Here is a 25,976-nt window from a genome sequence, read left to right as displayed (position 1 = left end):
TAAGCAGCGGGCCTTTGCCGTCAAAGAAAAAGTTCATCATGACTTTCCCGCAGAAAGCGTGCATGTTATACTGACTGCGCTGCAGAAGTCCCGCTAGGAAGCCCTTAGACTTCCTCCATACAGTCCATCTCTCCCTGTGCGATTTCCATAGTTTTGGAGTCTACACAAACATTTTTCCATGAAGGCGTTAAGGGTCTTGTCTCACAACTGTATTAACAGTTATGGCGATTTCGTCTGCGGTAATAAACAGTTTACCACTTCTTTTCCACCTGTCTTGTTTTCCTTTGTCTGCCCCTTATAACTTCAGTATCGACGCTAAAGGCTTGACTAAGGTATAGAGACGGGCAAACTCGTTCATCCTTGGGAACTAGTTCACTAGTGATCACTCTTTTTTGGGAACCGTTCATTTGTACTCGTTCGCCGTTCATTGTGCTTGCTTGGTACATGATTCTTATGAAAAAGTGAAAATTAGTAGTCTAGGTGACTGAAGATGGAAGGCGCCAAGAGGGGGACTTGCCTCCCCCTGGAGAACAGAGGTTTTATTCACAACAGAATTGTCACACACCTGTAATTTTCGTGATTCTGCAAAACATCTCGTTTAGCCAACTGTAGCGTTATGTGGCTGATTACAGTGAAATAATATAATGTGGCGCACGAAAAAACAGCCCCGAGTACAGACTGCTTGCCAATTACGCACGATTTGTTGACCGCTACGAGCACAATAGATAAATATGTAACAATTAGGCAGTGAAGATATAACAAATAAGCTTACGCAAACAACTCCGAAACAACAAATGACGATTGGTTGGGGCCGATTTTTCGTGCGCCACCCTGTGCCTCTGAAATAATATTGCAGGACTTATCATATTCTCTTTATAAAATGTGACACCACACACTCAATTACCGAGCGCGGGCTTCATTCGGCTGTAAGTCGATCTGCCTTCCATAACAATGAACATGCTCTGTCATCTGGGATCAAAAACAGTCGGAAAATGGCCACTCGTGTGTGACGTGCCGACGTCCTTTGCACGTGTAATTACAAAAAATCTTGCCTTTTTAAAAGTATTTCTTCTGCTGTTTACCAAAGTAGTGAAGTAAGCTGATACGCCGTTTTGTTACCTGAAAAGATTCATGTATTACATACCATGTAATTTTTATGTAGTTTACGTAATTATAAAATATATTTCAATTACCAGTCATGGTCGCTGAATAGAATACGAAAAGAACGAGAAATTCAGAGTTCAAAATAGGTTTGAAACAGATCTAGAATGGGCGTGCGAAGGGAAACGAACAACAACTCGATACTGAACTAACTATGAGCAGTCGGCAGTGGAACTGCGAAGAAGGACGAGTCTGGGCGAGCGAGACCGAGACAGACGGGAACGGGACCGAGGCTGGAACGAGACCGGCCGACGTGCGGGTGCGCGAACGAGACCGACCGTTTCCCCTTCCCGGGAACTATAAGTAGAAATCCGCCACCGAAGTGAACTATGAAAGAACGTTCTTTAGAATTCGTTCCTCGCTCGTTCCGTTCATCTTGGCGAACGGTTCCTTTGGACCAGTTAGTTCGCGAGCGACCCATCTCTACCATGGTGCGACCAAAGGATGTAATCATAATATTTATCATGACAAATGCTTAAGATAGGACCGTAGGTCTGATATCTCGCACCTTACACACAGCAAGTCAGCCTAGCAGCTAGAATAAAAATGTGATGCACGCAAATAAACCACTACAGTCGCTGAAGAGGATCGTAATACTGGTCCACATCACATGCATTGCTCCTCTATGGTGAATTAGAAGCTCAGTCAGTTTTAAGATTAACCGATTACTACTCGACCCCAGAATTTAAACAGAAGACAAACACGCTTACAGTTTCGAAACCGCACATTCCGCAGCCGGCTTGCTGTCGAGATAAAGACCGGAGGAAAACACGGGCAAACAAACTAATCCGCCGGAAAACAGGCGCAGTGAGCAGATAGCGCCCTCCTGCAGCCCCCATCCGCCTCGCTACCTTGGCACCGCCCGCATCCTCGCCAGTATATACCCGAAGCGCCGGCCCCACACGCAAAGCAGTCTCGTCTGTTCGCGCCCAGAGACCACCGCCCAACACGCAACAGCCACTCGCTCCAACGCAGGTAAGTCGGGTGGGAGAACCTTCGGCAGGTCGCCTCACTTGTCATTAGGGACAGTTCGGCACGAAACAAGAATAAGTAATAGCATTTCAATGCATTCGGGTAGGGTCGCATGATACCCCTCGCTTCCTACTTTGGAGACTCCGTACTAGGTTTCATTGTATTTTGTTGTTTTTGGATTAAAACATGTGTGCCGGCCGGCGTGGCCGAGCAGTTCTAGGCGCTTCAGTCTGGAACCGTGCTACCGCTGCGGTCGCAAGGTTCGAATCCTGCCTCGGGCATGGTTGTTTGTGATGTCCTTAGGTTAGTTAGGTTGAAGTAGTTCTAAGTTCTAAGGGACTGATGACCACAGCAGTTAAGTCCCATAGTACTCAGAGCCATTTGAACCATTTTTGAAAACATTTGTGATATGACAATAGGCCGTTTCAAAGCAATGGTGCACTGAAGATTTATCACAAACGTCACTCTTGGTACGATTTGTTACATCTAAATGTCAGTTAACTACACATCAGCGATAAAAAGCTTTCAGGAGAGCGCAAGATGCACAATAATAATGCTTTGAACTGCCTGTGAACAGCGTGATCTTGTGGTTATAGACAAGTAGTTTTGGTGCTGGAGGAAGTAGGTTGGCGCTTTGCTATATGCTAATTTTTTCCAACATTTTCGTGTTTTCAACAGATTCTGGTCCTTTCTCATTCATATAATAGAAGTGTGTTTTTTTGCAACACTCAATGTTATTAGGTACAGGGTGTTTTAAATACCAGTTAAAAACTTATAGAACTTGTAGAGGGGAGTGAGTAGATGTAGTTTTTAATTGCAACCTATGTCCGGAAACATAGCGTTTCCGTCTATAACCATTTGAAAAAAAAGGGGCAACGCGACTACTTTTACAAGTAACTGATCAGGCGTGACGCAGTACATCACTTGTTCTACAGTTCCATTCACTAATAGCCAAAGAAATTGCTCGTGCACTCGTCGACGAGTTCTCTTCAACGTGATCCAGTACGAGCTCTCCATACTCAGGTGACCGGCGTCTCCTTGGAGCACCACAGTCATGCCCGCCGATGGTGGAGGTTGCCTTTCTCAAAGCCGTTGCTTAATTGTGGTGTAAACGCTATGCGATGAAGTGGGCTTTGTGGAGAACAATCATGATAATAATTATTAATATCTGTATACACTGAAGAGCCAAAGAAACTGGTACACTTGCCTAATATCATGGAGGGCCTCCGCGAGCACGCAGAAGTGCCGCATCACGACGTGGCAGGGACTCGACTAATGCCTGAAGTAGTTCTGGAGGGAACTGACGCCATGAAGCCTGCAAAGATATCCATAAATCCGCAAGAGTACGACGGGGTTGAGACCTATTCTGAACAGCACGTTGCAAGGCATCCCTGATATGTTCAAAAAAGTTCATGTCTGGGGAGTTTGGTGCCCAACAGAACTACTTAAACTCAGAACAGTTTTCCTGGAGCCACTCTGTAGAAATTCTGGACGGGTGCATTGTCCTGCTGGAATTTCCCAAGTCTGTCGGAATGGACAATGAATATGAATGGATGCAGGTGATCACACAGGATGCTTACATACATGTCACCTGTCAAAGTCGTATCTAGACTATCAGGGTCCCCATATCACTCCGACTGCACACACAGCACACCATTACAGAGTCTCCACCAACTTGAACTTGCATTTATGAGGTTACCTCCACACTCGTATCATTCAGTCATCAACAGTCCAATGTCTGTGTTCACGGGCCCAAGCGAGGCGTAAAGATTTGTGTCGTGTAGTCATCAAGGGTACACGAGGGGGCCTTCGGCTACGAAAGCCCATATCGCTGATGTTTCGTTGAATGGTTCCCGCGCTGAGACTTGCATTGAAATCTACAGCAATTTACGGAAGGGTTGCACTTCTGTCACGTTGAACGATTCTCTTCACTCGTCGTTGCTGTTCTTTTTCCGGTTGCAGTGATGTCGGAGATTTGATGTTTTACCGGATTCCTGATATTCACAGTACTCTCGTAAAATGGACTTATGGGAAAATCCCCACTTCATCGCTACCTCGGAGATGCTGTGTCCGATCGCTCGTGAGCTGACTATAACACTACATTCAAACTCACTTACATCCTGATAACCTGCCACTGAAGCAGTAGTAACGGATCTAACAACTGAGCCAGACGCTTGTTGTCTTATATAGGCGTTGCCGATCGCAGCGTCATATTCTGCCTATTTACATATCTCAGTATTTGAATACGTACGCCTATACCAGTTTTTTGGCGCTTCAGTGAACATACAACAGCTTCTGTGGAACCCTCAAACCGTGAGTTCAAGACGTACTTGTCCGATAATACACTGACAGAAAAAAATCTCAACACAAAAAATAAATAGAGTAATGAAACTTCGGGAAAGGTAAAATATTTAAGTGATTAACACTGCAAGATCACAGCTTTATACAAGCTCAAGGTAATCCATTGCAAATTTGCACGTTAATAACCGGTGCAACCGCCAGAATGTTGAATGCAAGCACGCAAAACGTGAAGGCTTTGTGTTTTACAGGCGGCGGTTGTCATTTTGTGGGACGGATTCCATGCCTGCTGTACTTGGTCGGTCAATACGGGGACGGTTAATGTTGGTTGCGAATGGCGGTGGAGTTGTTGTCCGATGATGTCGATTGGAAACAGATCTGGTGATCGAACAGGCCTGGCAACGCATCGACACTCTGTAAAGCATGTTAGGTTACATACAACAACAGTATGTGGATGAGCGTTATGCTGTTCGAAAACACCCCTTGCGAAAATAGCACCCCAAACCATAACTCCAGGTGTAGTTCCAGTGTATCTAGCACACGAACAGGTTGGGTGCATGCTCTCAACTGGTCCTTCTAACCAATACAGAACCATCACTGGCATCAAGGCAAAGAACCAGCTTTAATCAGGAAACATGGCAGACCGCCATCCTGCTCTCCAATGAGCTCTCGCTTGACACCACTGAAGTCACAAATCGTGTTGTGGGCGACATACTGTTATCTCGCTAACTCATGTTTATTGCACTGAGAATTGTGTCAACCAGTCCGATTAAAATTGTTATTGAAGATAAGTCACTGGAACAAGTTTTCCGGTTAGATATTTAGGCTGCGATATCAGCTTAAGTAACGATAATGACGTACAGAATAGGAGCACTAAATTTCAGCACATATATGGAATTACAAATCATACCTGAAAGATCAAGATGAGGAAAGGCATTAAAAAAAGTTTTGTAAAATAATGCCTGTGCCTGTCTTGCTCCGTGGCACTGAAACTTATACTGAAAAGAAAATAAAGACAAAAGCGCTATGCAAGAAATGAGATTTTTGAGATCTGTTGAAGGTTGCTCGAGGAGTTAATTTATAAGAAATGAGAATATACGATAAGATCTAGAAACATAGACTAAATGACAAATTGGAAGAATAAAAGGATAAACACAGGCAACATCTTAAACACATGGAAGAAGACAGAATTCCAGTCACTGTGAAGAATTACAAGCCCCAAGGGAAACGAGAAGAATTATGACTTTCAACAGTACTAATAAAATAGCTCAAAATGTAAAAGTATTCTTATACCACAACCTTTTATAATCCTAAGAAGCAACTGCATTACACATCACCTAATATTCGGAACTGTTATTTCGCACCCAAATAACAGCATAATTATCTTTATAAGCAATGAATTTTCACACTACAATGGAGTGTGCGTTGAACTGAAACCTCCTGAAAAGTTCAAACTGTGTGCCAGACAGACAATCGAAACCAGAACCCTAGCCTTCCAAGGACAACTGCACAACTGAGCGAGCCACCAACACACCATTCATAATTCACCCTCACAACTTAACTTTCAACAGTACCTCTCGCCCAGTTCCTTCCAAATTTCACAGAAGTTACGCAGCATAATTTGCGAGACTGCTACTCATGGAGCTGAATGCCCATTTATAACAAAGTTTTAGTCAGCAGGAAAATTTCAGTATAGCTTATTTTGTAAAGCAGTTTGTCGCTTTGATATGCTTTGTTGATAAAGTTATGAAACTACGTCGGTCATTGTTTTACCTGCCACATTTCTTTAACTGAAAAGAGACTACCGTGGCAAAAAAGTAAATGGGATTACAAAAAAGTAGAATATTCTATATACTCGTACAAAATGTAAGATGTAGTTTGTAGCATTTGCATAGAAATGAATACATTAGGACAAAGTACACAGAAAAGGAGGGAAACACATAATACATTGAAAGAACTCGTTAAAACCGGTTGTCATGGAGTCTGTGTCTTCGCTCGTGGGTCTTAAAGCAGGAAAACGTGTTGTTTGTCTTACTGCCTGCCGGACATGAGAAAATACAGCCCAGCCCCAAGAACGACGCCAGATAAATTCTTTATCACTTATTCTCCGAACACTACGTCAGAATACGACGTAATAAATATGTGGCAATAGAAAAGCTGATGAGACGCGTCATCACAGCGTACCAATCAAAACAGTTTATAAGTACACCGCAAATAAAGAAATCTATCAACTTCTTAAAAAAAGGATCATTTCAAACGGAGCGTTGCAATAGCGCGGAGGAAGTAATAGGTAAAGATGCGGCAGAAGAAATTTCCAAACAATGTTCTCAAAACACTAATAGCTTGCATTCTGCAATTCTCCATACACCAACCGATTTAGAATCTTATCACGACCTCAGATCGTTCCTTTGGACGGCTTTGATCACAGCTTGTCTTATAATAATACAGCTTTTCTAGAAAAGTCCATCAAACATTGAATGCTTGCATCATCTTGCACGTTTCCTTGTGGGTGTGCGGATGTAAGTAACAAAACGGGTAATAGGCGTCCACACTGACTGTCCACCTAAGTCTCTAAATTTATTGGAGAAAAGTAGAAGCAGATTCACGTTTTCTTGGGTGAATTTAAAATCTTCACTCAAATTGAGAAACATTCTGAGTATTTTCGGCAGGGGATACAGTCCCTTTCTTATTTCCTATGTAACCTAACCATGCTGGCTGTAATGATATAAAGTGTTCATCGATTCTGTAAAGAAATTATCAGCTAAAAAATACACTACTGGATATTAAAATTGCTACACCAAGAAGAAATGCAGATGATAAACTACTATTCATTGCACAAATATATTATACTAGAACTGACATTTGATTACATTTTCATGCAGTTTGGGTACATAGATCCTGAGAAATCAGTACCCAGAACAACTACCTCTGGCCGTAATAAAGGCCTTGATACGCCTGGGCATTGAGTCAAACAGAGCTTGGATGGCGTGTACAGGTACAGAAGCTTCAACCCGATACCACAGTTCATCAAGAGTAGTGACTGGTGTATTGTCACGAGCCAGTTCCGCGGCCACCATTGACCAGACGTTTTCAATTGGTGAGAGATCTGGAGAATGTGCTGGCCAGGGCAGCAGTCGAACATTTTCTGTATCCAGAAAGGCCCATACAGGAACTGCAACATGCGGTCGTGCATTATCCTGCTGAAATGTAGGGTTTCGCAAGGATCGAATGAAGGGTAGAGCCACGGGTCGTAACCTTCACTGTTCAAAGTGCCGTCAGTGCGAAGACAGGTGACCCAGACGTGTAACCAATGGAACCCCATACCATCACGTCACGTAATACACCAATGTGGCCATGACAGATACACGCTTCCAATGTGCGTTCATCGCGATGTCGCCAAACACGGATGCGACCATCATGATGCTGTAAACGGAACCTGGATTCATCCGAAAAAATGACGTTTTGCCATTCGTGCACCCAGGTTCGTCGTTGAGTACACCATCGCAGGCGCTCCTGTCTGTGATCCAGCCAGGGTCTCAGAGCTGGTAGTCTATGCTCCTGTAAACGTCTTCGAACTGTTCGTGCAGATGGTTGTTGTCTTGCAAACGTCCCCATTTGTTGACTCAGGGATCGAGACGTGGCTGCGCGATCCGTTACAGCCATGCGGATAAGATGCCTGTCATCTCGACTGCCAGTGATACGAGGCCGTTGGGATCAAGCACGGCGTTCCGTATTACCCTACTGAACCCACCGATTCCATATTCTGCTAACAGTCATTGGATCTCGACCAACGCGAGCAGCAATGTCGCGATACGATAAACCGCAATCTTGATAAGCTGCAATCCACCCTTTATCAAAGTCGGAAACGTGAAGGTACGCATTTCTGCTCATTACACGAGGCATCAGAACGTTTCACCTGGCAAAGCCGGTCAACTGCTGTTTGTGTATGAGAAATCGGTTGGAAACTTCCCTCATGCCAGCTCGTTGCAGGTGTCGCCACCGGCGCCAACCTTGTGTGAATGCTGTGAAAAGCTAATCACTTCCGTATCACAGCATTTTCTTCCTATAGGTTAAATTTCCCGTCTGCAGCACGTCATCTTCGTGGTGTAGCAATTTTAATGGCCAGTAGTGTATGATCCAACAGTACAGTGCTTTTCCAACATTGGTACTACAGAATGTTGCATGCCCTTTTGTTCCACGGGCGTGATAAAACCGGACAAGGTGGTTAAGGCAGAGATCTGACACCGGTCACGGATTCAGGAGGACATCTGTTTAGATTCTCATCCAGCCATCAATACTTATGTTTTTTCTTGTGACTTCTCTATATCACTTAAGACCAGTTCCAGCCGGCTGGCGTGACCGAGCGGTTCTAGACGCTTCAGTCTGGAACCGCGCGACCGCTACCGTCGCAGGTTCGAATCCTGGATGTGTGTGATGTCCTTAGGTTAGTTAGGTTTAAGTTGTTCTAAGTTCTAGGGGACTGATGACCTCAGATGTTAAGTCCCATAGTGCTCAGAGCCATTTGAACCATTTTGAACCAATTCCAGGATGGTTCCTTTGAGGGAGTACGGCCTATGTCCTTCCCCAACCTGAGTTTGTTCTCCATCTATATTGACGGCGTCGTCGACGAATGGCAAAACTTAATCTTTCTTCCCCTCTTTGACTGAACAATATAAACTACTTAGTTCACTTACCAAGTTATAAGGGCGACCAAAAATTTTACATTAAACCAGTATTACCATTTTTACATGTCCAAAAATGCAGTATGATAGAAAATCGGCTTCATCAGCCATTTGACTTCCGCTGCTGGCAAAGGCTTGCTCCAATCTGCTCGTTATTGTCTTCACCTGAACACATCCAAGTCGGTCCTGCTTTTTTTCCAATGATAACCAACCACCATCCCTCACGTAGCCTGTCCAAATTATCCTTATCGCTTGGAACCAAGCGGAGAATTTCCTTGGTCTACGGAAGCAAAATCCATTCGACAAACTACATGTCCCGCGTACCTCCATTTCATTTCGATTACAATCATAATTAAGTATCCCACTCCAATCTGTTCACAATTTATTTGCTTCACTCACTCCTAGTACAAGGTAGGCAAACTAAAAGTGGCCCGGAAAACACTTCACGCACCTTATGGCAACCCAGTTTACATCATCTACGACATGGTGGGTTGCCTGTCTTAATTTGCATGTAGTATTTTCTGGTCAAGTTTCACTTTACCCTTCCTTGAAATTCAGGAATGCGACTCTTAATTGTTCTCTAAGGAGGTGTCACGGCTTTAAGTGTTTTAGCTTTAAAAGTCTGCGTCTGTTTGCCATGTTTTCATGCACGCAATACCCCCTGAATGCAACTTTTAAATTTGAGACGTATCGAAAACGGTGCCTTCAAGCTCCTACTTAGGTTAGCAAAAGCAGTCCAACCACTTTAACTCGTCTGTATATTTCTTTTTCTGTTCATTGTCACTGTCGTCATTCGTCCTGAGAACATAAACTCATTAGCTGGCTGTTTAACTCCACTGCTAGTATGTACTGTTCTCTCCCCGATATCCCGGCCATACATTACTTTAGTGCCACCGAAACTGATTTTGTGTCTACTTTTAAAATGCTTTGCCAAGCCGACCTTTTCGTTGTTCGAATCTATCTGCACTAGAGATAAACATTACTTCCTTTTGGACTGCTGAGAACATATTTAGTGATATGGAATTACCTTGCCTGACCTCATTCAATTTTGAATTTCCCATATCATGATGAGGTGTAGTGAAAGCCGTAAACTCGCATATACTCATACACTACGCTCAGCATATTCACATTGGATGCTATTTCAACGGAAACTATTGTAATTTCGATTACTGTATTTTTCTTAAGAATCTGAGCGATCGAGCCACGTTGGTCACCATGTTCAGGTATTGACAAATTTACCATTTCTTTAAAATCAAGCAGAGTGGAGTCTCTATGTTTGAAGCTCACCACGTGACTCCCACCCTTCGAAGGATGTTTCGTCACATGCGTTTTCAAATATTTTTTAGACAGAGACCATATGACACAAGACCAAGGAAGCGATTTCTAACAGGCATCATCCACCACGACGACTGCTTTTCCCTCTCGATCGACGAATGCGGGAGGCTGTTTAATTGGAAAGAAGAAACAAGGGACCTGGAAACACGAGGACCACTTGCATACCCGATACTGAGTAACAGGTGCTGGAACGTGTTGCAGTGGATCCATAGACGTACTCATCGAACTACACGTGAAGTGGGCGCTGCAGATATTAGCGTGAGACGAATACTCGATGAACAACAATTACACCCATATCACCCAGAACGAGTCCGTGTAACGCTTGTGACTGACTTAAGGGTCGTACCGTGTTAATGGTTGCTCCAACAATGAATTTATCGACCAGATTTCCTCCAAATAGGAAGAGGCCTCATTTGATCGTGCTGGTATTTTGAACAGCAGGAGTAGCCACGTGTGGGATGAGGAAAACCCCTCACGCTGTAGTAGAGTCACACCATCAAGTATGTTCCGCTGTGAATATCTGGCCTGGCATCGAAGATGACAATCTCGCTGGGCCATATCTCCTACATGACCGTCTGAATGGCCACCTGCACTTAAGATGCGTCCAAAGAAGTCTACCTGAGTTAGTGGAGAGCGTTCCCTTGAATGTTCGTGAGACGATGCGGATACACTGCACCGTCTCACTTCAGTGTGCATGTCCGCAACCATCTCGGTGCTCGGTTGGAAGGAGAGGCCCTATTCCATGGCCTGCGAGGTCACTTGACCTGAGGTCCCTTGATTATTTCCTGTGGGGACATCTAAAGTCATTTGTGTATGAGACCTTAGCGGCTGTTGTTGTTGCTGTGGTCTTCAGTCCTGAGACTGGTTAAATGTAGCTCTTCATGCTACTCTATCATGCGCAAGCTTCTTCATCTACCTACTGCAACCTACATCCTTCTGAATCTGTGTAGTGTATTCATCTCTTGGTCTCCCTCTACGATTTTTACCCTCCACGCTGCCCTCCAGTACTAAATTTGTGATCCCCTGATGCCTCAGAATATGACCTACCAACCAATCCCTTCTTCTAGTCAAGTTGTGTCACAAATTTCTCTTCTCTCCAATTCTATTCAATACCTCATCATTAGTTATGTGATCTGATTTTCAGCATTCTTCTGTAGCACCACATTCCGAAAGCTTCTATTCTCTTCTTGTCTAAACTGTTTATCGTCCACGTTTCACTTCCATACATGTCTACACTCCACACAAATACTTTCAGAAACGACTTCCTGACACTTAAATCTATACTCGATGTTAACAAATTTCTCTTCTTCAGAAACGCCTTCCTTGCCATTTCCAATATACATTTTATATCCTCTCTACTTCGACCATCATCAGTTATTTTGCTCCCCAAATAGCAAAACTTCTTTACTACTTAAGTGTGACATTTCCTACTCTAATTCCCTCAGCATCACCCGATTTAATTCGACTGCATTCCATTATCTTCGTTTTGCTTTTGTTGATGTTCATCTTATAGCCTCCTTTCAAGACACTGTCCATTCCGTTCAACTGCTCCTCCAAGTCCTTTGCTGTCTCTGACAGAATTACAATGTCATCGGCGAACCTCAAAGTTTTTATTTCTTCTCCATGTATTTTAATGCCTACTCCGAATTTTTCTTTTGTTTCCTTTACTGCTTGCTCAATATACAGATTGAATAACATCGGGGAGAGGCTACAACACTGTCTCACTCCCTTCCCAACCACTGCTTCCCTTTCATATCCCTCGACTCTTATAACTGCCATCTGCTTTCTATACAAATTGTAAATAGCCTTTCGCTCCCTGTATTATAGCCCTGCCACCTTTAGAATTTGAAAGAGAGTATTCCAGTCAACATTGTCAAAAGCTTTCTCTAAGTGTATAAATGCTAGAAACGTAGGTTTGCCTTAATCTTTCTTCTAAGATAAGTCGTAAGGTCAGTATTGTCTCATGTGTTCCAATATTTCTACGGAATCCAAACTTATCTTCCCCTAGGTCGGCTTCTACCAGTTTTTCCATTCGTCTGTAAAGAATTCGCGTTAGTATTTTGCAGCCGTGACTTATTAAACTGATAGTTCGGTAATTTTCACATCTGTCAACACCTGCATTCTTTGGGATTGGAATTATTATATTCTTCTCGACGTTTGAGGGTATTTCGACTGTCTTATACATCTTGCTCACCAGATGGTAGATTTTTGTCAGGACTGTCTCTCCCAAGACCGTCAGTAGTTCTAAGGGAAATTTGTCTACTCCGGGGGGCCTTGTTTCGACTCAGGTCTTTCAGTGCTCTGCCAAATTCTTCACGCAGTATCATATCTCCCATTTCTTCTTCGTCTACATCCTCTTCCATTTCCGTAATATTGTCCTCAAGTACATCGTCTTGTATAGACCCTAGTGGCTACGGGTTGGAACTAGTTGCCAGAATTGCAGGTGCCTGAGATATGATTCGAAGCACACTAGGAACATTATAAGGGAGCGTCAGAATCTTGTTCGCTGATGTCCCTCTTCCTTTGAGGGTAATGGCCGTCAAATTCAGCACATTTTATAAGACACAGTTTAAATGGTACGTTCATTCTATCAGTGACGGTATTTGCAGTTAATAGTAACTAATGTAGATAAAAAAGATCACAGTAATGCGATTTTATTCCTATTATCTCCTTAATCCGGCTTATTCGAATCCAGTTTCCCTACCTCAAATTGTTCAGTGGAGCATCCTTTACGTCCTGTTATTGCACGCTCTTACAGAAGAACTCTGTACATCCTCATACATCCGATCTCGGTTGCGTATACTTCGCAATCAGTGCAATGTAGCTAGTGAGAAATGGAAGGTCGGCGGCTATTCTAGGTGAAAAAGTACAGCCGAGACAAAACATTATAACCATGTGCTTAACAGTGTATTTGTCAACCTTTCCAAAGGAACACAATACAGCAGCAATTGAGTGCACGATATATTGTAAAGTTATGTGTTATACCGGAGCCAAGGTAGCCCCTGAGGGGCGGCAATCCATATTACACCACAGAGGACGAGATTGTCTATGCCGTAGGCGTACCAAAAGCATCATGATAAACACCGGCTATTTACATTCATGATAATGGAAACAGACATTCCGACCGAGTATTAGTTCCTGCAGGGGGAGGTTGAGCCACGACCTGCAGGAAGTACCACTACACCAAAACCTGCTTGGCTGGACACAGCTACTTAGGGACTAGAAAGTGCTCTGAATTTCAGTTCACCTCGTGTACTGCGGCCGATGAAGATTACGTCTTCGTCTCTGAATTGGACTGTTACTAGTGTGTGTGTGTGTGTGTGTGTGTGTGTGTGTGTGTGTGTGTGTGTGTGTGTGTGTTGCCTCGAACCTTTGTGTCAAATTATAAGTGAACTTTTGTTGGCCTAAATTAGAAGTGTTTTACTAGCATCATTATTATTACCTTCGTTTGTTGTTCAGTCATCAACCTTGAGAACTTACATCAATAAAAGTTTGTGAAAAATTGCGAATTGTCAGTCACAACAGTATGCAACACAAGATGTCTACGCGCGGGTCACACTCCTGTAAGTTACAACGGTTTGTGGGTGCGGAGCTGGAAGCCATTGGAGTACCAGACATGTTCCACTGCATTCAGATCAGGGGAATTTGGTGGCCAAGACATCCTTGTCAAATCACTGTATGACAACTAAGAGCCAGTGTCCACTGCATTTGTAATTCACAATATTGTTTGGTGAACAGGGGAAGACTGCGCCTGCGGTCCGAGAATAAATAATGGACTTCCTGAAATATTCTGTTTCATCCCATATTATTTGTCAGAGACTAGCAGCAGTCCACTGCCCCATGGAAGGGTTGTCGCTAACGCCAGGACACAAACAGCTGCTGTAATAATTGTTATTTTATTGTTGTACAATCTACACTCCTGGAAATTGAAATAAGAACACCGTGAATTCATTGTCCCAGGAAGGGGAAACTTTAGTGACACATTCCTGGGGTCAGATACATCACATGATCACACTGACAGAACCACAGGCACATAGACACAGGCAACAGAGCATGCACAATGTCGGCACTAGTACAGTGTATATCCACCTTTCGCAGCAATGCAGGCTGCTATTCTCCCATGGAGACGATTGTAGAGATGCTGGATGTAGTCCTGCGGAACGGCTTGCCATGCCATTTCCACCTGGCGCCTCAGTAGGACCAGCGTTCGAGCTGGACGTGCAGACCGCGTGAGACGACGCTTCATCCAGTCCCAAACATGCTCAATGGGGGACAGATCCGGAGATCTTGCTGGCCAGGGTAGTTGACTTACACCTTCTAGAGCACGTTGGGTGGCACGGGATACAGGCGGGCGTGCATTGTCCTGTTGGAACAGCAAGTTCCCTTGCCGGTCTAGGAATGGTAGAACGATGGGTTCGATGACGGTTTGGATGTACCGTGCACTATTCAGTGTCCCCTCGACGATCACCAGAGGTGTACGGCCAGTGTAGGAGATCGCTCCCCACACCATTATGCCGGGTGTTGGCCCTGTGTGCCTCGGTCGTATGCAGTCCTGGTTGTGGCGCTCACCTGCACGGCGCCAAACACGCATACGACCATCATTGGCACCAAGGCAGTAGCGACTCTCATCGCTGAAGACGACACGTCTCCATTCGTCCCTCCATTCACGCCTGTCGCGACACCACTGGAGGCGGGCTGCACGATGTTGGGGCGTGAGCAGAAGACGGCCTAACGGTGTGCGGGACAGTAGCCCAGCGTCATGGAGACTGTTGCGAATGGTCCTCGCCGATACCCCAGGAGCAACAGTGTCCATAATTTGCTGGGAAGTGGCGGTGCGGTCCCCTACGGCACTGCGTAGGATCCTACGGTCTTGGTGCGCATCCGTGCGTCACTGCGGTCCTGTCCCAGGTCGACGGGCACGTGCACCTCCCGCCGACCACTGGCGACAACATCGATGTACTGTGGAGACCTCACGCCCCACGTGTTGAGCAATTCAGCGGTACGTCCACGCGGCCTCCCGCATGCCCAATATACGTCCTCGCTCAAAGTCCGTCAACTGCATATACGGTTCACGTCCACGCTGTCGCGGCATGCTACCAGTGTTAAAGACTGCGGTGGAGCTCCGTATGCCACGTCAAACTGGCTGACACTGACGGCGGCGGTGCACAAATGTTGCGCAGCTAGCACCATTCGACGGCCAACACCGCGGTTCCTGGTGTGTCCGCTGTGCCGTGCGTGTGATCATTGCTTGTACAGCCCTCTCGCAGTGTCCGGAGCAAGTATGGTGGGTCTGACACACCGGTGTCAATGTGTTCTTTTTTCCATTTCCAGGAGTGTAGATTTCGGCCTTAGACCATTTTCAAATACAAAAACTTATTTATATGTCAAAAGACATCTGGTGTGAAGTACAAGACCACGTCAGAAAAGGGTGGGATTTGTATTTCATACTGGTCTGATGCCTTTTGACGTATGAAACAGTTTTTTTACTTAAAATGGCCTTGAGCTATGCTGCGGCTCTCGTTGGTGCTGTTAGTAGGTTTCCGTCCTCTGTTGGAGGCCAGACCGTATCGTTTAGTTGACAGGGTTGTGGTTGTTCGTCTTCTTCTCGTGTTGGCTGGCGACACTTGGCTTCGCAAGTGTTGCCTGTCCGCTAGTGGCAGCAGCGGTGGTTATCGATATGTAGTAACTGTGGCTCTATCTTTGGGGCGACGTCGTCGTTCTTCCGGGTCGTGTGAGCGTGCAGTCCGGTTGGGGACTCAGGAGGAGCGAGATCCGCGTAGTGCGGAAACACGCCGGGACCGCTGGCGGCACTCGTGGACCGCCGGATCGAAGGCCTGTGGTCACGACAGTGCACGACCTCGTAATAATCCGGATCCTGCAAGCTTTAAGTTGAGTGTATTTGGATTCAAGTGAAGAAACCTCCACCATTGTGAGATCCTGCGAGTCTCCAGTGACTTGGGTTCGTGTTACTGCTCGTAGTGTTGCCAAGGCGAAGAGAAGCGAGTGGAGTGCTTGGGGAACGAGGATCTGATCAGCTGTCCTGGACTTCTAATTACTATTTATTGCGTTGAGTTTGTTACTATTTGTTAAGTTCAACCAACGGTATTTTTTCTGCCTCTTGGCCGCGAACGCCCTAATTACCTGCCTTAGGCGTTAGTGCATGTAAGAGCAGTGAGCATTTCCTCGCCTTGCCGCTGATGCGTGTAGTTTTGACAGCTTTCGTGATTCTAGATTGGTTGGCGATTCTTCTACTCTGATGGTAGTGATTCCTTTCTTGTTCCGGGCACTCTACGCACAGTATTCTGCGGGCGGAGTCCAGACTGCCGGTTTCACCTTTGGCGTATTTTTACATACTTGTCTTTGGTTTATTGGACGTCAGGTAGCCTCAAAAAGATTGTCATTAGTCATTCGTTAGACTGCCAATAGGCTGAGTTAACATCTCACGAAGTGAATGCAACGCTTGGCTGTCTATCTCGTCACTTGCGAAAGTGTTTTTTTTTTTCCGGTACCTACTCAGAAGTCGATTCCTGGTGCACCGTCTGTAACTATCCTTGTGTTTTATTATTGTATTTACTGTTTTATTCTATGTTTCTATATTTTTATATAGTTACCATTCTTGGCGTTGCAGCAGGTTTAAATGGTTGTGCTACCAAGTTTACCATCATTTTCTCTCACCTGTTTGGTTATCAGTTGCTCGTCCTTTTATATTAACCTTTGCTGTTGTATTTGGTGTTTTACAGTATGATTGTTAATTTTTTTTATATAATTGCCGTTCTTGGCGTTAAAGGCCTTCAGCCGTGACTGTGGTTACTTGCCTTAAAATTCTAATTGAGATCACATTGGCTTCTTTTTAAAACATTATTTGCTGTGTCTCTATTTTATACTCATTTGGTAAATTGTAACGCACTGAAAGCACTATTAATTACACAGTTGTGATTCTTGAGTTTCTTCCGGCGTATTTGATAATCAAAATATCCACGGGTGTAATGCCGGTCTATAGTGTCCAACGGGCACAATATTTCGGCGATCAAACATGTCGCCATCATCAGGTGAACTGACGGATTGAGCCCTGTGAATGCGCCGGCACGGAGATCCGTACGCTATGGCTGCTCAGGGGGAACTGGGTTCGGTCGCGGCGGCGGCCGATTTAAATATCCTCCGCCCGCGGCGCGCTCCCTCCGCCGTCCGCGCCCGCGCCACGGTAGCGCGGTGGAACAGATTGCGACGGCGTCTGAGATGACGTAGGTGTGATGGCTCTGTCCGCCGTGGTCGTCACAACTATGCGTTTGCTCGATTTACTCTTGTTTAACCCAATCGCTGGTTCCCAAGCCTTGCCACAGTCACGGTTTATGTGGTCGTCATTGACCTCTCTAACAACGCTGTCCCAGTATCTCGACGTCTGTACCAGAATCCTCGCTATCACGCTATGGAGTATGACCGCACGAGGATTCTGGTACAGACGTCGAGATACTGGGACAGCGTTGTTAGAGAGACCATCGAAATTCGCACCAATGACGACCTCATAAACCGTGACTGTGGCTATAATCTTAGCAAGGCTTGAGAACCAGCGATTGGGTTAATCAAGAGTAAATCGAGCAAACGCATAGTTGTGACGACCACGGCGGACAGAGCCATCACACCGACGTCATCTCAGACGCCGTCGAAATCTGTTCCACCGCGCTACCGTGGCGCGGTGCGCGGACGGCGGAGGGAGCGCGCCGCGGGCGGAGGGTATTTAAATCGGCCGCCGCCGCGACCGAACCCAGTTCCCCCTGAGCAGCCATAGCGTATGGATCTCCGTGCCGGCACGTTCACAGGTGCTCAGTCCGTCAGTTCACCTGATGATAGCGACATGTTTGGTCGCCGAAATATTGTACCCGTTGGACACTATAGACCGGCAGTACACCAGTGGATATTTTGATTTAATTACACAGTTGTTTATTCCTTCATAAATAACGTGTGATATGGTTAGTTATTGCTGAGTCTTGAATTACCATTTTAAAATAAATGTGTGTAATTGCAAAAGGGAACCAACAGTAACTGATTATGGCCGCGTCCACAATCGTAACGGAATCCTGCCTTCCTTGACTACCAGGTCCGACGCTTATAGCCGAAATCTGCATTGTATAAAAATAAATTAAAAATAATTACAGTCATATGGCTGCAGCATGATTCGAAAAAGATTACCATGACTACACTGCCAGCCAAAATAAAAATTAACAGACATGTGTGTTGGGAAGCATGGACTGCTGACGAGCGACGCCTCACTGCGGTCAGCGACGAGTAGCGGTTCTGCACTACCGTGGATGATCATCTTCGACGAGTACCGCGGAGACCTGGGGAGAGGTTATATTATCATATAATTAATGTAACCATCAAACATCAGTAGAAAAAATTCTTAAGAGCTTAAGGACTCGACCAAACTGGTCTTCGTCTCCCTGGTTCGTCACGTTACTGTGTAGATACGCCACCTCGACTACAAAACTCGATGTCGTACAGGGTTGCCCCGCATACAGTTTCAGAACCATATATTTTAAGAAGGTCAAAACACCTTGTAAGAGGTCCATGACTAAGGAATTTATTGCTAGCGCAGTCGAGCAGATGTAACTTCCATGGATTGCTCACACGCTGCCTGCGATATGTAAGCTGCAATAGAATCGCAGACCAGAGAGCAGTGTCGGCAGCAGCAGTAATAGTAGCTCACACTCGGGCGGTTTGGTCAGGTCGCTCTTAGAGAGCAGTTGTCGAGTTGTATAGCTCACAGGGAGCACTTGTGTCCTGTATGGAATTACCAGGGCCGGTCGTGGAGAACGATGGCAGTGCCTGAGCGATTTAGTATAAGGTAAAGGCAAAAATTATTATTATTTATTGCCGCGCGCATATGTGATTTGTAACAACCCATTTTGTACTGTTGTTGTATCAAATTCACATGTAAATAATTTTCAATAATATTCTTTCTTATAAAGATAACTTTTGACAGTCATTCATCTGAATTTAAAGTTTTTACTAATTTCTCCTATCCATAGTCATGCCAGTTATCGGAAAGAAAAATCAGTTTTTTTTATACATAACAAAATCTGATGGCCAGCATTGCACTGGGCTGTGCCAGAAAAATTTCTTATAGGAGCAGATATTGACACGTTATCCGGCGACATAATTGAGGTAAGAATCTTCAGTTTATTCAGAATGACTTTTCTGGGCCATGACGCAGCATTGCTGACGTCTAGATTTTCCAGTTTAGGTTCACAGTCAGTTAATTATTGAAAGGTTATATATGAGTCGCATTTTTATTGGGAGTTTAGTCACTTTTTTTATTCCTAGGTTACGGAAATAACCTGGTGGGAGGCTACAATCTCATCGCCCTTGATATTTCACAATTTTGTTCTATCGTCTAGCTTTAAAGTTTGTAGTTCATCTGTATAGAGGGATACACCGTATCCTGCATACTTTACTGCACTAGCTCCACCGTGTACAACTGAATGAAGGCTCAGGAACCCATAGCAAGTCAAACGCAAACTTACTGTTGAGATCAAGATGTTTCTACACGGAGGGGTTGCTGAGAATTGACAACGGATATCAGGCAGGTATAATGCATTCATTTTTACACTGAGGTGACAAAAGTTGTAGGATGCCTCCTAATAGCGTGGCGGACCTCCTTTTGCCCGGCATCGCGTAGCAAATTGACGTGGCGCGGACTCAACAAATTGTTCGAAGTCGCTTGAGCCATGCTGGCCATAATTGTGAAAATGTCTCGGATGAAGGCTTTTGAGCACGAACTGACCTCTTGTTTATGTCCCATAAATATACGATGCGTTTTCTGTCCGGCGGTCTGTACGGCTCGCTTGAAATGTCCAGAATTTTCATCAAACCAATCGCGAACAGTTGGAGTCCAGTGACATGACACATCGTTATTGCGGAACATGAACATGAACGGCTGCAAATGGTCTCCACGTAGCTGAAGAGGATCATGCCCAGTCAATAATTGGTTCAGTTGGACTAGAGGACCCATCCATTCCATATAAACACAGCTTACACAGTGACTTGTTGACAACTTGGTTTCTTGGCTTCGTGGTGTCTGCACGGCACTCGAACCTACCATCAGCTCTTACCAACTGAAATCGGAACTCATCTGACCAGGCCACGTTCTCCAGTCGTCTTAAAGAGTCTAACCGGTATCGTCACTGGCCCAGAAGAAACGCTGCACGCGGTGTCGTGCTCCTAACAAAGGCACTCTAGTCCGTCGTCTGCTGCCATAGCCCATTAACGTGAAATTTCGCCGCACTGTCCCAACGGATACGTTCGACTTAGGTCCCACATTGATTTCCCCGGTTATTTCACTCAGCGTTGCTTGTCTGTTAGCACTGACAACTGTTTCTGCTGTTATTTCACTCAGTGGTGCTTGTCCGTTAGATCTGACAACACTAAGCAAACGCCTTTGCTATTGGCCAGTGCGTCAGTGGAAAGAGATAATGCCAGAAAATTAGTATTCTCTGCAGGCTCCTGACACTGAGGACCTTCAAATATTGAATTCCCTAACGATTTCCGAAATGGAGTGTCCCTTGCGTCTACCTCCAACTACTATTTCGTGTTCAAAGTCTGTTAATTCCCGTCGCGCGGCCATAATCACGTCAGAAACATTTTTCACATAAATCACCTGAGTACAAATGACATTTCCGCCAGTGCCCTTCCCTTTTCCTCCTTGTGTACGTGATATTACCGCCATCTGTAAACGTGTGTGTCGGTGACCCATGACTCTTGTAAAGTGGGTGTATATTGTGCTAGGGTTGGAGGTGTCCATTTCTGTAGTTCATTAACGGGTGTAAGAGGGGCGTTTGAGAAGTCCGTGCAAAGTCCGAGAGATGGCACCACCGGAGCGAATCGAGGTCATGTTTAGTTAGTAGCATCTTTGGAAAGAACGCACTCCAACTTTCTGCCATATTGGTCTATTTCTTTGTGTTTGGCATTCCTGTAAATCAAGGAAGTCGAGTGATTGTCAAAAAATGGACGCAAAAGAGTTTCGTGTGGTTATTAAACACTACTTTATGAAAGGCCAAACGCCTCACGAGACTGAAGAGAAGCTTGATAAACATTACGGTGTCTCTGCACCTTCCATTACAACAGTTTATAAGGGGTTTCAAAATTTTCTGAGTTGCTATATGGGCACAAGTGATGCTGAACGTTCTGGACGCCCTGTGGAGATTATGACTCCAGAAGTCATTGATAAAATCCATGATACAGTGATGAATGACAGAAGAGTTAAGGTGCGTGAGATTGTTAGTGCTGTGGGCATCTCTAATGAATGGGTACATAATATTTTGCATAAACATTTGGACATGAGAAAGCTATCCGCAAGATGGGTTCAGCAATTGCTCACGCTTGACCAAAATCGGAATCGTGTGAAGTGTTGCAAGGATAGTTTGTAGCTGTTCAGGAAGAATCCGCAGGACTATAAGTGTCATTTCGTCGCCGTGGTTGAAACATGGATACATTACTATACTCCTGAGAGCAAACAACAATCTAAACATTGGGTTACCAAGGAAGAATCTGCACCAAAAAAGGCGAAGACCATTCCTTCGGGCAGAAAGATTATGGCGACTGTCTTTTGGGATTCGCAAGGGGTAATCCTCATTGACTATCTGGAAAAGGGTAAAACTATTACAGATGCATATTATTAATCGTTATTGGACCGTTTGAAAACCGGCTGCAGAAAAAGGCAGGCCATTGACAAGCAAAAATGTCCTTTTCCATCAGGACAATGCACCAGCACACACCTCAACAGTTGTGGTCGTAAAATTATTGCAAAGAGGATTCCAATTCGTTACACATCCCCCTCCTCCCCAATTCTCCCGACTTGGCTCCCTCGGACTAGTATTTGTTCCCCAATTTGAAGAAATGGCTGGTGGGACAAAGGTTTCATTCAAACGAAGAGGTGGGAGGTGATTTCAGCAACTAATAACTATTTTGAAGACTTGGACAATTCCTGTAATTCGGAAGGGATCAACAAATTAGAACAGTATTGGACGAAGTGTGTAAGCCTAAAAGGAGACTATGTCGAAAAATAAAGAAAAGGTTATCCCAAATACGTAAGTAGTTTTTATTTTTGCACGGACTTTTCAAACGCCCCTCGTACAAGGAAGCGAAAGAGAAAAGATCGAGTACTCTTTTTCGACAGTGTTCTGTAAAGGTTCACATATCCCAATATTGCAAAACAACGCCGAAAACGCTGCTATGCAACAAATCGGTATGATTTCCCGTGAACAAGCTGACAACCAAAGAATATAATATATACTGAAGCCGCTGTATTACGCCTTTCATGCGACTGAGCAGAATCAAAGATAGTTATTTTCAAGAAGTACGTGAGCATTTTTAAATTTTTAAAAAGTCTACTACGGATACCAGGGAGGGGTGAAGTGTGGGGCTGATTCCCCCCTCCCCCGCATCCCTTGCAGACGGCTATGCATGTAAATGTTCTACTGATGTGATTCGATAATACAAAAGTAGAAATAATGGGTCTGAAGTAGCCAGGAAAGCAAATTATAGTAGCGAAACAACGTGTGCAGTACACGTTTGCACACTCATCGTGTAGTGCCTGGCAGAGTGACGTGCCCGCAGTCAGCGCTAAAGAAGCGTGACAGACGGTGCCACACACACACACACACACACACACACACACACACACACACACACACACACACAGCATGTGCTGCACTGCTTGAGAAAGCTCTGCTGTTGCGCGTCCGACTCACAGATGACGCCGTTTCCAGGAACGTTAAGACACGCTAGTTACTCGTTGCTCGTGAGGAAGTCGTCGCCTAGGGGCTTTATTAGACAACAGCGTGCAAAGAACTCTTCAGTCCACCGCATCGGCCTGTAAGCTACAACATATACCACCAGCGACGTACAGGAGAAACTCCGACTGTTGTTTTTTCTCTCACCTGCGGGAGCTGGTAAGGTTTAATGCGTTTTCTTCTAGTCGTTTCTGAAGTGACGTTAGTTATGCACGGTAGTCAGAAAACAGTCTGCGAAGCTTCTAAAGGTGTTGCAGTGTACGCTGTACTGAGAAATAACTGTCAAGGAAAACAGTCAATGCGTTGCGCCGTTTTCGAGTTAATTAGCATCGATGTTAGCCAATCGGGCCGTTATGAGCGCAAATTCGAGCGACCCGCCAGAGATGGTGTTGCCGAACATATTCTTCGTTTGTTTTAATAAAACCGAACAAAAGTGCCATACAGAAATTCAACTTAGGTCGGTAATAAGAATCTAACCTGAAACAAAGTCTCAACGGCGTCGTGAGAATACCTGACACCATTTGCATCTGGCGGGCTGCCTGATTTTTCGAGCGCAACGGCCATATTGGCCAACTTTGGATACTAATTAACTCGGAAACGGCGCAACGTATCGACTATTTTTCTTGACAGTTATTTCGGAGCGCAACCTAACCTGCAACACCATTACAAGATTTTCAGACTGTTTCTGACCACCTTATATTTATTTAACATACCAGGATGACGCATTGGTTCATGGCGTTTTTGTTTTGCATGTTGGTATTCCGGTTGCTGTGGGTTTATTTATCGACTGTCATTTTTTACCTGTAGTTCACTGTTACTACTTGAGTTTACATATTGTGGTTTGGAGATAATGAATGGGGCTGTGGACTGTAGAAAATAAGAGTGCCAAGTGAAGAAATCGGAACATTTCCAACATATTCTTCGGTTAGCATTCAGTAGACGGATGACGACGGAGAAGGCAGCCAGAAACATTTGGGCGGTATATGAGGATAATGCCGTTGGACAGCCGGCCGCTGTGGCCGAGAGGTTCTAGGCGCTTCAGTCTGGAACCGCGCGACCGCTACGGTCGCAGGTTCGAATCGTGCCTCGGGCTTGGAAGTGTGTGATGTCCTTAGTTAGGTTTAAGTAGTTCTAAGTGTAGGGGACTGATGACCTCAGATGTTAAGTCCCATAGGGCTTAGAGCCATCTGAACCATTTTTGAGCCATTGGACAGAGCACGGCAAGAAAATGGTTTTCTAGTTTTAAAGAGGATCATTTGGACATTAGCGACTACCCACTAACGCCATTGGACAGAAGACCGCAAGAAAATGGTTTTCTCGTATTAAAGAGGATCCTTTAGACATAAGTGGCTATTCATGTTCAGAAAGACCGTCGGGGTTTAACGGTAGTTCAAATGCATTAGTCCACAATGATCCACTCCAGTGTACTCGAGACGTGGAAAATGTGATGAACTGCGATCATTGCACCATCGTGCTACATTTTCGTGCAATGGGGAACGTTAAAAAATCAGATGTACAGGTACCGCATGCTCTTAAGACAAAATCACTAAAACCATCGGTTGGCCATATGTGCATTTCTTCTTGCTGGTCAGGAACTGACTCACGCCAACACCGACCATTCCTATCCCGTATCGCCACTGGTGACGAGAAATGCTGTCTTTATTCTAACATAGGAAAAGAAAGGAACGGTAGAGCCCAAACAAAGCAGGAGCTCTCCGTTGAAAGGCCAGCGACTATCCATAAATGGTGATGTTATGCATTTGGTGGGCTTCCCCGAGGTGTACCAATCACTGCTGATATTTACCGACAACTGAGACATCTTGCAGACACAGTCCAAGAACAACTATCAGAAAAATTGCTTGAAGTGATGCTACTCCACGGTAACGACCACCCGCACACTGCCAGACTGATAAAAAACATTATCTGTATCTAACACCCTTCAAGGACCTTGCTTCCCGAATGGAAATGCGCTACGATCGTGGCTTGACGAGTTCTTTGCCTCACAACCACCTCTTTCTTACCGTCGTGGAGTCTAAAAGTTACCCCTCCGTCGGCACACTGTTGTAAATGGGCAAGGAGAATATATTATTGATGAACACAGTCTGTGTTATGAGTACCTGTTGTGTTTATTAAACGTACGGAAAAACGCTACAAACTTATGCACTAACATTATAGAACTAATATTCCTACCACACCCAGTTCGCTAAAGAATCGAACTTTCACGTACAAAATAGCTTCTGAGGTCTATTTGCTTTACAAATGAATTAATGTGTTTAACAAATGGCGTTAAGCACGTAACACTCCTTTTAAGAAACGCAAATTTTCCACGCATCCCAAACTAATGTCATTCCTCGTGATCTGTGTCTCGTATAATGATATTTCTTGCAGGCATATTCAGTGACATATGTTTATACTGCCTACAATGTGTTGCGGATGGAGTCAGTAGCAAAGAAGAAATAAATTAAAACGTATGACTCATGCTGAAGTTTTACAGCATGAACTCTGTAGAATGCATCAGCGAGAAAAAGTTTCGAAAATGTTTGAAATTATGTATAAAGTTTGTTGCAAGTCATTAAGAGTTCTGGTTCTCAAATTGTGGATGAATATAATCTGGGTAATTTGCGTGTCCTGAGGTACGCTGCCTCATGACGTATAGTAAGAGCCCAACTCCAGTACTAAACTTACTGTGTTCAATATTTAACGTAAAATTATACCCCTGAAATAGTAGATTCTGATAGCA

The 25,976-nt window shown here is 44.7% G+C and overlaps 1 protein-coding gene across 1 annotated transcript in view; it reads left to right on the top strand.

Annotated features, from left to right (window-relative positions):
* Nucleotides 1-1,973: 1,973 nt before the first annotated feature.
* LOC126278410 (astakine-like) overlaps nucleotides 1,974-25,976 on the top strand; it is a 121,099-nt gene continuing 97,096 nt past the window's right edge. The window contains exon 1 of the mRNA XM_049978517.1: nucleotides 1,974-2,136. The gene's annotated coding sequence lies outside the window, so the exon portion shown is untranslated. The remainder of the gene's footprint in view (nucleotides 2,137-25,976) is intronic.

The sequence above is a fragment of the Schistocerca gregaria genome, chromosome 6 (assembly GCF_023897955.1).
Source record: "Schistocerca gregaria isolate iqSchGreg1 chromosome 6, iqSchGreg1.2, whole genome shotgun sequence".
NCBI lineage: Eukaryota > Metazoa > Arthropoda > Insecta > Orthoptera > Acrididae > Schistocerca > Schistocerca gregaria.
Note: the sequence above shows the minus strand (reverse complement) of the source record. Positions and strands in the feature narration are given on the sequence as shown.